This window comes from Sprattus sprattus (assembly GCF_963457725.1).
Source record: "Sprattus sprattus genome assembly, chromosome: 4".
Lineage (NCBI taxonomy): Eukaryota > Metazoa > Chordata > Actinopteri > Clupeiformes > Clupeidae > Sprattus > Sprattus sprattus.
This window is the reverse complement of record NC_137923.1, coordinates 28990932-29007633: the sequence shown is the minus strand read 5'-3', so window position 1 is coordinate 29007633 and position 16702 is coordinate 28990932. Positions and strand designations below refer to the sequence as shown.

General features: G+C 40.8%; 1 pseudogene across 1 annotated transcript in view; it reads right to left on the bottom strand.

The window, feature by feature from the left end:
• Nucleotides 1-6967, bottom strand: part of LOC308363449 (protein NLRC3-like) — a 23138-nt pseudogene extending 16171 nt beyond the window's left edge. The window contains exons 1-5 of the transcript in view: nucleotides 6924-6967; nucleotides 6618-6737; nucleotides 6312-6431; nucleotides 6020-6139; nucleotides 1061-1136 (exon numbers count right to left, since the gene is read on the bottom strand). The product of the transcript in view is annotated as a protein NLRC3-like (transcript). The remainder of the gene's footprint in view (nucleotides 1-1060; nucleotides 1137-6019; nucleotides 6140-6311; nucleotides 6432-6617; nucleotides 6738-6923) is intronic.
• Nucleotides 6968-16702: the final 9735 nt, after the last annotated feature.

Sequence of the window (16702 nt, the reverse complement as noted above, 5' to 3'; positions counted from 1 at the left end):
TTTTCCAGTTTTCCAAAACACAATGTAGCACACAGAGAACGTGCCTTTTTCATTTTCATTGCTAGAATGAACAAAATGCAACACAGCTTGCAGGAAGAAAAATTCATTGGAGAAAACTGAAATATTTCAGAAGTCAACATACGCCGTAAATGCTAGGCCATTTATGGTGCAGTGGGCTCTAACAGTACTGTGAAGATGTCTTACAGTCCAAAAAAGCATTTCAAAGTATTTTCCATTAGAACACATCTACCCAATATTTATAGCAGGCTGTATATAAAGTATAGAAAACAAGAATGATAACAGGACACCATGTGACTGTACCCAGCCTTTCATTGGGGTCACGTCCCAGCAACTCATCAACATGTCAACCAATGTCCTACTTTGGAACTGGTAAATACAGTGCCGCTTGAAAGTACGTGAACCCCTTGAGCAGTTAAGAGTTTTCTGTTGTTTTACCATGATTTAAAAAAAAATTCAACACCAATTTTCCATAGATGAAATGTCAGGTTTATGTTTATCAATTGTGTGTACTTGTTTAGAGGGAATTGTGTGAGTAGCCAAAAAACTTCATAAAACATGGTATTAGTGTATCTGCAAAAGTAAGTGAACCCCCAGCTGCATTGGTAAAGTCAAACAGGTAACAGATTCAGTGAAACATATTTGGGTGTTTAATTGTTTCATGTAGTTTTTTGGCTTCCCTCTAAACAAGTACATGCAATTGATAAACATAAACCTGACATTTCATCTATGGAAAATTGGTGATGAAAAAGTTGAAAAATCATGGTAAAACAACAGGAAACTCTTAACTGCTCAAGGGGTTCACATACTTTCAAGCAGCATGGTATGCCTTGCATTTTGAGGGGTAGTGCCTTAAAAAAGGCACACAAATGTTCAATGTCTGATCATTGGTGCCACATGTTCAATTCAAAACTGAGTGAAAGAGAATTAGCTTATGTTTTTGTTGATTAGGGGTGGGATTATGGTCTTGAGTAACCAGTTTCAGATATCCTGACGCATACAAATCATTACTTAGTTTACAGAAGCAGCAGGCAACACACACCTTGAATACAGTAGACAATTCATTTCTAGAAACTTTGCTGAAGGATGGATGAACTGTTCGTTTTTCCTGTTGGACACTGAAGGACATACAATGACAGCAAGTATTGGTCAACAAAGCATTTGCAAGTAAATATTTAAGCACCAAACAGCCACACTAAGCACAGAAGTAATATGAGTAGTATGAGACAAACATTTCACTGCCTTATTTGAATGATTCCTCAGTTCTCTCTCATCCAGGTAAAAGTGATTAGGAGTTGTGTGCTGTTACAAAACTGTAAAATATTCTGCTGTGAGAGAAGTTTACAGTTCTGTACTGCAATGGAATTATAATAATGCTGATAATAAATGTATGAGTAGTCGGGTAACACTGCTGTAGAAGAGTTGTACCCAAATGCACAACACGTGGACAGACTTTGAAACACAAGGGGGAATCTTTACTGATGCACAAGTGCCAAGTGCCCTGTATATGTATATGTGTATGGTTTTATATGTGTACGTTTATGGTTCTGCAAGTGCCGTCACTTACAGACAATGATTTATCAGGGGGCTCTGGGTGTATGTTTTTTGGACTGTGAGAGTTATTCTTGACGAGTCTCTTTTACGGCCCATTCACACGGTTGTGTAGGAATGCGTTGATCCATTTAGGGCGACGGATCCCCATTCACTTTGAATGGGGTGACGTCATCCTTTGTCGAACTGAACGGAGCCACAATTCAGTTCGGCAAAGGATGACGACACCCCATTCAAAGTGAATGGGTATCTGTCGCTCTTGACGGATCAACGCATTCTGACGCAACCGTGTGAATGGGCCCTAACGTGACAGAAGAGACTCGCTTATGATTGACTGATGGCAATTGACTCTAATGAACTAATTGATGACAGAGCACGGGATGGGGATAGGTGGGGAAACTTAAAAGTAAGGTTCCTCAGCAAGGCCATGAAGGTGGTTAGACCCGCATTACAGAACAGCTGACTGGCTCTAGTACTCCTGGGTTTCTTCAGGAGTATCCTAAGACAGTCATTATAGGCTACTTTCAATTTACGCAAGCTCTCCTTCTTCTAATTCACCCAGAGTGGAGCTGTATAGAGAGGGGTGCAGTAGGCTCTAAACAAATTAATTTTTACATCATATGTACAGTGGTGGAATTTTCTAACCAACATGTTAGCTTGGACATAGAGCAATCTCCTCTGTCTAAACATGTCAGCATCATCCTCCAATGTGTCTGTGATAATGTGCCCTAAGTATTTGGTACTATTGGACACCCCCAGAGCTTGCCCAGACAGATGAAAGGCAGGAAACTTAATATCCATGTCCTCCTTAGTTCTACAGACCATTACCACACTCTTCTTGGCATTATATTTAACATCAAAATCGACCCCATAATTAGTACAGCAGCTGTTGAAACCCACCTGTACTCGGGGATAGTATAGCTAGGTCGTCTGCATACATAAAGTGGTTGACCAGGGAATCACCTATCATACAACCTGTACTGCATTCCCCCAGCTGCCTGGAAAGGTCGTCCATATAGATATTGAAAAGGGCTGGGGATAATATAACCCCCTGCCGGACCCCGTTCCCAACTTTAAAAGGGGTAGATAAGATGTTCCCCCATCTTACACTCATGCTCTGGTTTGCATACCAGTAGGCTAGGATGCGTACTAAGCTACTGGGCACACCCCGAAGCTTGAGCTTACTAAACAGCTTAAAGTGGTTGACTCGGTCAAATATAAATAAACCCTATAAGCATAGTAGATCCCTGCCTTCTATATATGTCTATTGCTTCTTTCAGAGCATAAATACATAGATACATAAATACATTATACTCTCCTTACAGAGTGATTATTTATATTTTAGTTTCCAACTGTAAATATTTTAAAAGAAAAGGGTTCAAGGTTGCTGTAGGTGTTAGTTTTATGTTTGTAGGACAAAAACTCACAGAGATTTTAAAAAGTATTAATCAAAATACCACTAACTGGGGGCTAGATGGTTAAGGAACGCCCACACTGTTATTCCCCGCAATTGTTGCTTCGATAGCCGCTCGTGTAGTGACGGATTGTGCCCTGATTTTCCGTGTTGTTTTCAGTGATGTGCAGCGCTGACTGAGAGACTGGCATCTGTCAAGGGCTACAACCGAGAAGTGGAGCGTGAGGACAAGCGGCGGATGATTTGTCTAGCTACGCTCTCAACTCATCTTGAAAAGGGAATTAATAGTTCCAGCCTACTTAATCCCTGCCTTGTCGCTGTTTACCTGATCAGCTTGGAATAGCCTAGCCGCGCACTGAGTTGTATTGTGTACTTCCTCATTCATTGTAGCTTTGAGGCGGTTCCTCAAGCCACTGCGCTGCTGCGACGACCAGGGTGTGTTCGCGGTGCTCCAGCAACGCGATTCCATCTTTGCACAAATGTGACGTCACTGGTCTGGATCCCATGGACTGCATACACTAATCGGCTATTGGCCAGTGGGTTAGTGGCTTCTTTGTGCACTATATTTTAATTGTTTTAATTACTGGTCGGTAGAGATCGCCGACCAGTTCAGACTTATTTTATATTGTGCAGCACTGTTTATATGGGTTGGGCTGAGGGACATCAAGGCCAGTTTACTGCCACCTGCTTACCTTAGGTTAATTGCCTTTCCTGCCCCCTCTGGTGCGGAATTAAAAATATTAAGACATTGCCTTGATGAATTGACGTAGATTTTATGTACTTTACCTCCATCGTGTGATGTGTCATTTGATGCTGTGTTGTGTCACTTAACTTGCTGTGGGTTGCATGATATTAATATGCATTTATATTTATACATAGGGGAAGAATTGGGTTCTCTACCTTTTGCCTGTTAGTTGGGGGAGTAACTGCCGGTGGTGCCCTATTACATCTGTCTACCGTTTACAGTCCTGTATTTATTTTGTGCTTGATGAAATAGCCTTTGTGATAAATCTAGTCCATCTGTGTGTTGCCTGTGTATTGGTGGATCTGGTTTATATTCTTTTGGGGAGTAACCCCATGGCACGACACAAGCAGGTACAAACAGGAAAGGTGCAATGAGACAGCATGAAACCAAACACGAACAACGTGTAACCATAAACACTGACAGACCAAGACTAAAAAAGAAAACAAGACGCAGGTGGGCAGGGAACAATGAGACACACCAGGGTACTATTCGGCGACACTCGCTAAGCGGTTTAGCGAGCTAAACTCCAGGCTAAAAAAAGACAACACCGCTTTAGCGGATTCGCTGAAGCAACTTTTGCTCAATTTCCATGGTAATTAATCGCTTAGCCCTAGCCTGCTCCAGGGCAGGCTAAGCAAAGTTTAGCTGGCTAAACTTGCCACACCCACGCCAAAAGGAGGGATCCCATTGACAAGGAGTCATAGTTTGATTAGCGTAGGAAGAGTTCTTTGCGATCGCCAAGAAGATACATTTTTCCATCATGATGAGTTCTTGTATGAGCGCTACCGATCCACCCGACAAGGAATAATTAATTTAGAAGACCTTCTCGAGTCATTTATTGCACCACTGTCAAACATTGAATGTCATCACTTTCTTGAGAGTGGTAGCCTTCATTTTTGTAATGTCGGCGATGCGGAGAACAAAGCACTCATAATTATATGACAGTGGTAGCCTAAAGTAGAGTTGAGACATTGGTACAGTTGATAAACCCGAAATAACTTTCATAATGCAGCCTGAGACGTGATTTTTAGTTTGCACATGAATACTAACGTTTTCTTTGATCCCAGGAAATTTGAGCACATAACCCAAATAGATATTGGCTAAAGTTGTTTTACCTATTTTAACTTACATCATTGCAAACGTTTAGTTTTGCAAACGTGTCTAGTGTTTGTGCGGTAGTGAATGGTGGATGGTGGAGGTGGATGGTAAGGTGGGTGCATGATAAGAAGAGAGAAAGAAACACAATTTATTTGGATTGCTTCAATTTATTGAATTTCTTATTAATACATTTTCATTTAGTCATTTAGCAGAGGGTTTTATTCAAAGCGATATAAAACTACAATTCTTACGAAGGTGAAGGGTATCGAATCGGCGATTTACTGCATGCAAGCCCTACGCTCTGCCCGCTGTACCAAAGTCACATGTTTGGGTCAAGAAAAGATATCACTAATTAGACAGCCTATGGACAGTTTCTTTAATGAACTTTGACATGATTATGGTCTTGAATTCTTCATAACGCGTTCATGGTCATATCCCGCCTTAACGGAGAAAAAAATGAGTCTTTTTCTTTGAGTTTAGACTATAATGCCGTTCAAAAAATCCTGGTTTTGGTTATCGACCTTTCATGCCTTTTAAAGCAGGACGTGCACGCGCAATTTAGCTGACGAGATAAATTAACTTGAGGTTAAAATAAATTAGCGCCCGTCGCCAGACCGGCTTGGCCTGTTCTCATTTAGCGAGCTAGTTAATCTCCAGTTGCGAGCTAAATTAATTACCTTAGCTTCAGTTGTACGCCGAACAGGGCCCAGGCTGTAAGGAAAGGGGCGTGAAACAAGGGACAACAAAAGCACATGGAACACAGGAAGTAAACAAAGGAGCACATGACCAACACCAACACCAACACAAGGAAGAGAAACACAACACAGGGCCAAACAAAGGGATCACATGAACCAGGATCAGGAGATCCTGAGCAGGATCGTGAGAAGTTGGGTATGCAATGGAGGGCTAGGCTTAGGGTCAGTTTATACAAAGCTGTGTTAAAACCTCACTTCCTAGTAACTGACACCAGTACCCATGAGTTTTCCCATCTTTGCAGGGAAATCAGACTCTCATGTCCAACAATGCAGTTTCACACTCAGATTTCAAAAAACTACTAGACATTTAAATGAGATGCATTAGTACATCAGGCAATGGGTCTAGCGTATTTCATCTCCACACATTGAGGAATATATGAATGTAAAAGAGAATGCACAAAAGACTAACTCTGTTTCCAGATGGAGACCTGTCCTTACCTGGGATCAGGATGACTTTGTCCCTCACTGAAGTTGACATAGTCCTCCCTTGACCGATCACTCTTCATGGACACACAGCTGGGTGCAGAAGTGTTTGATCTTCCTTTGTGGGTTGTTGGTCTTTCAGTAAATGAAGGCAATATGATTGATGATACAGCACTGCCTCTCGTACCTTATTGCTTAATGAGTTAGTACAGTAGCGTATATCCTCTCCACACATTGAGGAATATATTAATGTCAAATAGAATGCACAAAAGACTAACTCTGTTTCAAGATGGAGGCCTTTCCTTACCTAGGATCAGGATGACTTTGTCCCTCACTGAAGTTGACATAGTCCTCCTTTGACCGATCACTCTTCATGGACACACAGCTGGGTGCAGAATTGTTTGATCTCCCTTGATGGGTTGTTGGTCTTAAAGTAAATTAAGGCAATAATGACTGACGATACAGCACTGCCTCTCGTACCTTATTGCTTAATGAGTTAGTACACCAGGGAATGGGTCTAGCGTATATCCTCCCCACACATTGAGGAATATATTAATGTCAAAGAGAATGCACAAAAGACTAACTCTGTTTCAAGATGGAGGCCTTTCCTTACCTAGGATCAGGATGACTTTGTCCCTCTCTGAAGTTGACATAGTCCTCCTTTGACCGATCACTCTTCATGGACACACAGCTGGGTGCAGAAGTGTTTGATCTCCCTTTCTGGGTTGTTGGTCTTTCAGTAAATGGAGGCAGAATGTTAATGTTTAGGTGTAATTAGATAAAAAAACAGCGGGTCTTGTTTACAAAAAAATCTAAATCAGATGGTAGTGAATTAAATCGACAGGTTCCACACAATCAAAACACACACACACACACACACACACACACACACACACACACACACACACACACTCCTCACCTTGTATCTCCATGTCTACCAGCAGAGCCTCTTTGTTGACTCATGTTGGAGGCAGAGCTGCAGTCACTTCCTGTTTGAGATGTAGTACATGAAATTATATGATCTAATTGTGCTCAATAAATAATTTGTTACAACAGCTTAGAGTCTCTATCCAAAAAGATATTATAATATAATATTTATATTTTAGTAGATTCAAAACAGCAATAAAGATGTTTAGCTTCAATAAAATATCAAACAGACCCTCCTTAAATCAATACACCTTCCTTTTTCTGATGTACTCTGTTCCACTCTTTCTATCAACTCACTTCAAATGGGCAGCGATGGAAGTAAATGCATCTATGTCAAACTACAAATAACAGAATTTCCATGATTTCTACACTTTAAATTATTGATTTTGTTACTATAAACACAATTCTACCAATATGTCGAACTGAAATGCAGCTATGTGAACAAAATTATTTTGCATGTGCAAGCTTATTTAACCCAAATGTACCCAGTATGTATCAGGAACAAATCAACTGGTATCTCCAGAAATCTCAAAGATATTGCCCTAGTAACCCTTTTTAAAGAGAACATGTCATACTCTTTTCTGGTAGCCTACTTCTCCTTGCCCATAGGACTTCAGCAATTTACAAACTTGACTTCTGATACAGTTAACTCTAAACACATTCACACTGTAAGATTACCAGGTGAAAAGGTAGCCTTGTAATGGCAATGTGGGACTAAGCCTTCTCCTCCAGTCTGCCTAGTGCAAGTGCTACTATACTGTGTGTTTTGAGGTTGAGGATCGAACAACAGAGTGTTTTCGTATATGGAACAAGAGCAAATACTTTACAAAAACAATCTTATGCTTAGAAGTCCTACCCTGTGGCATGTGACACAAACACAGGTCTACACTGGTAGTCTTCACTCATCAAGAAGAAGCCCACTCATTCCCCCCTATGTGCAGCTCAGACAGTCACCATCTCTCTCCCCAGAATCATGTTAATCATTCATATTCACCTCCAGCTAATCACAAACACCCTTCTCTATGTCCTAAGCTGTGCCAAAGTCCATTTATACTCACTCAAGCACATACTTATTGAACTAACTGTTTGGTATATAGACTTTACCATGAAACAAGTACTTATTATTTTGCGAGAAACACTTAAACAGCTGAACCGTAAGCCTTTGGCTATTGCCAATCAAAAGTACAAATCCAATTAATTCACCTGATCCTACCTTCCTTGAAACGATTAAACCACCTTGTGGTACCTGCCAATAGCTATGTTACATGTGTGAGTTTAGATGTTGAGAAACTGCGCTGTCAACATACTACACACAACAAATCTTAACAGAAGAACTTATTTGTCTGAAGACTTACAGTTCAGCTGTTTACATACTTGTTTGTCTCCAAATAGTAAGTACTTGTTTCATGGTAGTGTTTACAAACAAAACTTTTAGTTCAATAAGTATGTGCTTTATGAGTTTAGATGTTGACAAACTGTGCTGTCAATATACTACAAAAAAAAACCTCAACAGAAGAACTTACATAATGCTCTCTTAACACCAGCTGATCTCCCCACTATATTCACACTTACCTACATATGTGGACAAACAGTGCTGGGTTTCAAACCTCTCAGAAGTTGCATCTTTGCAAACTCAAAACACCTTTGTCCGCTACGGTGAAAAAAACAGGCTACTAAAGAGTCACTTCCTTATGACTTAGGAGTATATTTACAGCAATATATTCCATTCCAGAACGTTTGAATCTGATTGGACGATCTGTTCTGTATAATAATCTTGTGTAGTGGTTTATAGCCATGTCCAGTGGAGGGATTCAAAGTCTATCCATTATCAGACCCCCTAGGTCAGCTGAATGCAGTATGTTGTGTCCTCATTCTGCAACCACACCACTAGGAAATGTACAGCAGACTATCGGCACTTAATAACTGGCTAGCAGAATGGTGCTCACGCAATAACATAGATTTTATAAATAACCGGCCATCTTTTTGGAGGAAGCCTGGGCTACTACAGAAGGATAGCATCCACCCCTCCCAAGAGGGTGCTAGCCACCTTTCTCAAAACTTAAAGCACCACCTAGTCAAAACGTACTACTGACAACCAATAACTAGAACTGGAAGGCAGACCTATTACCCCACACTAACTTCTGCTGCACCAGTACACTCTCTGCCCATATTAAACCATATACAAACGGTATCGATACCCAGAATACATAACCCAATGAAAATCACACTAGAAGAAGTATTAATCAGGAAAACCTTATAAAGATACAAACCTTATCAGCACAAAATGAAACTTGTACAATACTAAAACTGGGCCTTATTAACATTCCGTCCTTAACATCAAAAGGTGCACTTATAAATGAGCTGATAACAGACAACAACATCCAAATGCTCTCCCTAACTGAAACCTGGCTAAAACCAGATGATTTCATAGCCTTAAAGGCACCCAGTGCAATTTGAGAACTGATAGAAAATTGTAAACAACAACAATCGCCGGTGGGGAGAGGCCATTTTTCCATTGACTGGAATCCTGCTTTATTTATTGGTGGCACCAATAAATAAAGATTTGGGAAAAAAATGGCGGCGATTGTTGTTGTTTACGATTTTCTATCAGTTCTCACCACACAACGACGTCTCATCTTTGCTCCTTGAATGTCAATATGTAATGGTATGGAGTTATTGAAACTTACTACGTGTAAAAAATACTAGAAATTGAATGTTTATTTTTAAGCCTCGAAAGTTGCACTGGGTGCCTTTAAATGAATTTACCCCTCCAAGTCATGTTAACTGCCACATCCCGCGCAGCACAGGACGTGGAGGTGGAGTGTCTACAATTTATCTCGCTAACTTATGTTTTCCCCCAAGACCTACATTTAAATTTGCATCATTTGATGTCCTTGTACTTCATCTTATGCATCCAAACTCAAAAGCCACTCACCCGGTCACTCTTGTGACACTATATAGACCACCAGGTCCCTACACTGAATTTTTATCAGAATTTTTCGATTTCCTATCTGCCCTGATTGTAAATTCTGATAAATTCCTCATAGTGGGAGATTTTAATATCCACATGGATAATGTAAATAATAGCCTTACAATTGCATTCCAATCACTGATAGACTCTATCGGGTTCTCACAACATGTAAACACACCAACTCACTACCATAATCACACCATTGACCTTGTATTAACACATGGCCTAGAAATCGACCGCCCTATAGTTCTACCCCAAAATACTACCCTTTCAGATCACCACCTAATTACATTCAAATTAGAACTCCAAATTAAGAAATTAGGACGTCCAACATCGAAATTAACCCACTTCTACAGCCGCTGTCTATCCGACAGGACTACAGCTGAATTCATATCAAAACTACCCGTCGCCCTCGCCTCAGCTCCTACCGCTGGCAAAGTAAATGGCGTACGCACACCCCCACCTTATATCGACCAACTAACTGAAGGAGTCATACATGCGCTTCACTCAACCCATGGTACACTGATCAGACTCGTGCATTTAAACAAACCACGCGTAAACTAGAAAAAAAATGGTACTCCACCAAACTTGAGGTATTCCTCCTGGCATGGAAGGATAGTCTTCTAAGCTATAAACGAGTACTCTCTGAGGCGAAATCGGCTTACTATTCTTCATTGATTGATAGTAATAAAAACAACCCAAAGTTCCAATTTAACACTATTTCTAGGCTAACAAAAAACCACAATCGAACATTCTGTTCCCATAGTCTTTAGTGGTAATGATTTCATGACCTTTTTCAATAATACAATTAATAGTCTCCTCCTCCTCTGTGACCCTACACCCCTTCCAAAATGCGCTATGGCAACACCCCCTCAACCGGGTGCTCTCCTTGAACACCCACTGACCTCCCTGAACTAAACTCCCTGATCCTCTTAACTAAATCATCAACGTGCCTACTAGACCCTATCCCCACAAAACTACTTAAACATGCACTTCCCTTATTAAGTGAGACATTACTCAATGTAATGAATAATTCACTAATTTCAGGATACATCCCACCATCATTTAAAATAGCAGCGATAAAACCATCTTTCAAAAAACCTAACCTTGATCCCGATTTAGCGAACTATAGACCCATATCTAACCTCCCTTTCTTGTCAAAAATACTTGAAAAAACTAGTAGCTAAGCAACTTACTTCCTTTCTACAACAAAACAAAATCGAAGAAACCTTCCAATCTGGTTTTAGGGCCCACCACAGCACTGAAACGGCCTTAGTCAAAGTCCTGAATGACCTACTCATCACATCTGATCATGGGTGCACCTCAATACTAGTTATCTTAGACCTTAGTGCGCTTTCGACACTATAGATCATCATATCCTGTTACAGAGACTTGAACATCACGTTGGCATCAAAGGCTGTGCCCTATCTTGGTTTAGATCTTACCTCTCTGATCGCCATCAATTTGTTCATGTCCATGAGAAGACGTCAAATCACACCAGAGTAAGCTACGGTGTTCCACAAGTCTCTGTCCTTGGACCACTGCTCTTTTCCCTTTATATGCTACCCTTAGGTGCTGTCATAAGAAAACATGGCATTTTCTTTTACCGCTATGCTGATGACAACCAACTCTACCTATCCATGAAACCTGATGAAATTGTACATCTACCAAAAATAGAAGCTTGCCTGCAAGATGTAAAATCTTGGATGGCTAACAACTTCCTGCTCCTCAACTCTGATGAAACTGAGGTTATGCTTGTAGGCCCGATCAATTGAGAACTACACTATCTACCCATCTACCCACACTCAATGGCTTCCCAACACCCAACACTAACATAAAAAACCTTGGTGTAACTATCAACCAAGACCTCCTACTTGACTCACACATAAAACAGATCTCAAAGACATAATTTTTTCATTTACGCAAATCTGCCAAAATTAGAAAGGTCCTATCCCTCCAAGATGCAGAAAAACTAATCCACGCATTTATTACTTCCCGCCTCGATTACTGTAATGCTCTCCTGTCCGAATGCAGCATCAACACAATAAAGAGCCTCCAATTTATACAGAGCACTGCTGCCCGAACACTCACCAGAACTAAAAAATATGAACACATCTCACCGGTACTCGCCTCTCTGCATTGGCTACCCGTCAAAAGTAGAATTGATTTCAAAGTACTCCTGCTAACATATAAAGCCCTAAACGACCTGGCTCCAAACTACCTCAAGGAATTAGTTGTCCCCTATTGCCCTCCAAAGCTGCTCCGCTTCCAGAGTGCAGGCCTCCTGGTAATTCCAAGAATATCAAAAACCACAATAGGAGGCAGAGCCTTTAGCTACCGAGCCCCCCTCCTCTGGAACAATCTCCCTGCCTCAATCCGAGATGCAGACACCGTACCTATATTCAAATCAAGACTAAAGACATTCCTCTTTAGTGCATCCTATAGCCACAAGTAATTGCGTTGACAAACCCATCACCTGCTGTGCCAGCCACCCAGACATATCCGAACACAAAACATTTTCTAATAAAAGTAAAAATGTGTGCTACAGACAGCGCATGTTGTACCGTGTAGGAAGGCCTTTACGGATCCCGGGTACAGCATACGGCGCGTGTTGCCACTGTCATCAGCCAAATGGGCACTGCTGCCCTGCAACCCTAACAAAGCTTACGACTAAAATCTCCACATATACCAAACCAAACAAAATGCAGCAAAACTACAAATATATAAACACATGCAATACCCCCCTAATCAACAAAACTGTGCTATAGACAGCGTATGGTGTACCATGTAGGAAGGCCTTGACGGTTCCCGGGTACAGCATACGTCGCGTGTTGCGACTGTCACCAGCCTGTGTACCCTGCAACCCTAACAAAGCTTACGACTAAAATCTCAATATCTACTAAACCAAACAAAATGCTAAATGCCAGCATAACTAAACATATCTAAACACATGCAATACCCCCCGAATCAACAAAACTTGGCTACAGACAGCGTATGTTGTACCGTGAAGGAGGGCCTTTACGGATCCCGGGTATAGCATACGGCGCATGTTGCGACTGTCACCAGCCAATTGGGCACTGATATTGCCTGTATCATGTATTTACCAGCGGATGTCTGTATATATACTATGTCCATCGACCAAATGCTGGCTGTGTACAACCCCTGTTGTTTCCCCTCCACTTCAGCCACACAACCCTCCCCCTTCCCCCCTTCCTATCTTCACCTGGCCGACCTCAAGCAGATGGGTCCCCCCTTATGTGCCGTGGTTTCGCTTAAGGTTTCTTCCTGCCTAACAGGGAGTTTTTCCTTGCCCCTATTGCCATTGTAAATGCACCAAGGGGGTTCGGGCTCTGGGCTAGGTAAAGCGCCTAGAGGCAATTGTATTGTTATGGCGCTATATACATAAAATGTAATTTAATTTAATTGAATATGATATTTGTTACGACCCTGGCGGGTTTAGGCCCGGCCCTGTGATATTTGCATGCCTGTTCTCTCTTTCTCTACAGCAGGTGATTGAGGACAGGTGCATCATTTATTGGACGGGCTACAAAAGCCCTGGCCAGACAGCAGTCGGGAGAGCTTTTGGATTCCCGGCATTTGATTATCGTTGGTCGTTTGTTAGAGATTGGATTTGGAATATTCGTTGGTTTTTGGATCGTTGGTTTTGGAACGTTGTCTTAGAATTTGAGGTTATCGTCGTTGTTTGTTTTGGATTACCATTTAACTGACTTTACATTACATCTTTGGTTTCTATTCACAACACTGACATTCACCACACGTCTTGCTTATAATTAATAGATAAATATACACCTGTTACTATTAATAAATAACTTATCATTATTATATCATAAATTCTGTGTGGCCTCCCCTTTATGTTTCATGAATGTGCACGTAACATATTCTTGTGGGGGAGGGTTTCATATGAGTTAAAAAGTATTTGAAAAACACCAACAAAACACACACACACACACACACAGACAAACACACACACTCACACACACACACACACACACTACAAACCTGGCATCTCCGTGGCCACCAGCAGATCCTCCATGTTGACTCATGTTGGACACAAAGCTGCAGTCACTTCCTGTTTAAGACAGATACTTACATATTTGTAACAGTTCTGGAACTTGTATGTACAACTACATGACATGTTATTTGTCACATGGATTTTTAGATTCTCTGTAAAATACATTTCCAGATCAATAGCAATCTGAATGAACATGTATATATTGAACAGGGGAAAGGCAAGAGATTTGCCTGTGACAGGGCTAGTACGTGATGTGTAGGCCTACTACCTCTCACCTCCCCCTAAGAGTTGTGTAGCCTCATGTAGTCTCTAAGCTTCACTCTGTCTTATACTCTGTCTCTGCCTCTGTCTATTAGTTCTCAAGTAACCAGTATCTGCAGTAAAATGGCACATTATGAAAATGAAACATCTTTATGTTTTCTAAACTGTAAACACAGTTTTGGCAACGAATGACAAAACTGAAATGAAAAATGTTGCTGCCTGAATTGCCTGAATTGTTCTGGATGTGGCCTGTTTTAATTGTGACCTATCCAGCTAATTTAACCACAAGTGTAGACTACCATAACGTCCCACATTCATCAAGATGCTGTTTGTATTTGTACATTGTTCAAGATTCACAAGGTAGAGATGCTAGTCAAAAACACCATGCAAACACCTAAGTCTGGAACTTAGAAACACTTTTAAACCTAGACAACATTGAACTTAGGCATAAAAGTCATTATATTAAAAACTTTAACATTCTGTGAAGAAAATATATAAATGTTTTGCATATTCATTTTTGGAGTGATTGATATCGGTTATGTGGACAATAAGGATGAATTACCTTTTGCAACATCTCTCTGGGGTGCCTGGACTGTCTTTGATTGTGGACTACCAGGAAGTACCTCACCCTTTTATATTATTTCTTTTTCTTTTTACATTTTAAAAACACACATGGTATGTTAGCAATGCATAAAGGCCCAGTAAGTGATATGTCTCAATATTGTTACAGATGTTTTTAATCACACATAAAATATCAAGTTGTGGCCAACATCAGCCTACAGTTAGCCTTGTTTATTTCTATTTTCTATGTGGACCATTTTCAAGCTGGCATAGTGATACAAGTAACATAAAAAAGTTAGTGATAATAAAAAATACATAGAGATTAAGTAAAACACAAACTCACTTTTTCATTAAATACACCTAGTTTTCCCAGCTGAGGAAACAGTCCTACACAGCATGAACTCCATCGACGCGAATGTACCTGGACAAGCAGGTTCAACCAGCTAGTGGAACGTTTTTTTTTCACTATTGTAAATTCCCAAAAACACAGACGTTTTTCCATTAACCAAGACCCACACACACTTATAGACATAATTATATTCTTTGGAGAGTCAAAGTATGCATATTGTGGGATCGTGGTACCTGTTCTTCTGGGGTTTGAAAGAACACAAGCAAACACGTCTGTCAGAATTAAGCCTCCATTCAGGCTCATTAAAAATATCAGCACAACAGAATATAGGTCTCCTTGCATTGTTTTCAGGAAGCACACATTGTTAAAATGAAAACATTTTGTTTTGCTATCCAAAGAAAATACTCAGACTAAAATGTTCTCTAATCAACACAAAATCACACTCGTTACTCTTTAACCCCAATATAAAAAACAGAACACATTCTGTGAAATGCACCGAAACAGTTTGTAGTGTAGTGCCCTGGGTTTACCAGTGTTCAGACAAACTGTGTACAAACACACAATAGTAACACCCAACCACCACCATCACTATGTGTGTGTGTGTGTGTGTGTGTGTGTGTGTGTGTGTGTGTGTGTGTGTGTGTGTGTGTGTGTGTGTGTGTGTGTGTGTGTGTGTTTGTGTGTGTGTGTGTGTGCACCAGGTTCCCCATCTTCCTCTCCTCATCATGACCAAGAGTGTTACATGTGTTTTTACTGTAACAAGACAAGACCATTCTGACAGATGCTACTAAGAAGGGCATGTGTGTACGTGCCTGAGTGTGTATCAATGTAGTGTGTATTACTAGACAAAGTGGTTTTGTGTATGTCTAGATTCCTACTAGATTCACACAAACACCCTCTTACAGACACACACTACTCCTGGAAAACCTGTAAACCTTCGTGGCTTATTCATATCTTTTAAATGTGTTGAAATGTGTTGTATTTTAAAATCAAATCATAACATAATTTCTATTCAAAATGATTCAGAATTTCTCCTTTCCACTCTGCAAGGTCACCTTGCAGACATAGTTGCTGGTGCCAGACCAGGGCCAGACCAGGGCCAGAGCCATGATCCAGATTCCACTGTGATCTGGAAGGCTTTGGCAGTGGGCAAACACCATTAGTTGACCTTTAGTCAAACTAGATGAGCCAACTGAATTAAACTACACAACCAGGGAGTTTCCTGATTATGACATCTACGGTCTGTGAAAACCCTGATTGCGAAACAACAAACATGTTTTGGCACAGTACAGTATTACTACTCCCAACCCCCTACAGTTGGGAAATGCGAGTTCCATACATGACTGGAGCACAAATAGATAGATGTGTGGAAAAAGAACAAAAGTCCAATACCAGAGGGGAATAACTGTACTGAAGATGTGCAGTAGGCATCCTTACCCTTCTGAAAATATCAGCACAGCCTGTTGTCCAAAGGGCTACGAGCTAAAACATTTGGTGCAGGACATTAGGGCTGGATCTGATTCACATTCACAAGATCAGGGTCAGATCAAGGTCGGATTAGGGTTAAATCAGGGTTAAATCAGGATCAGATTGGGG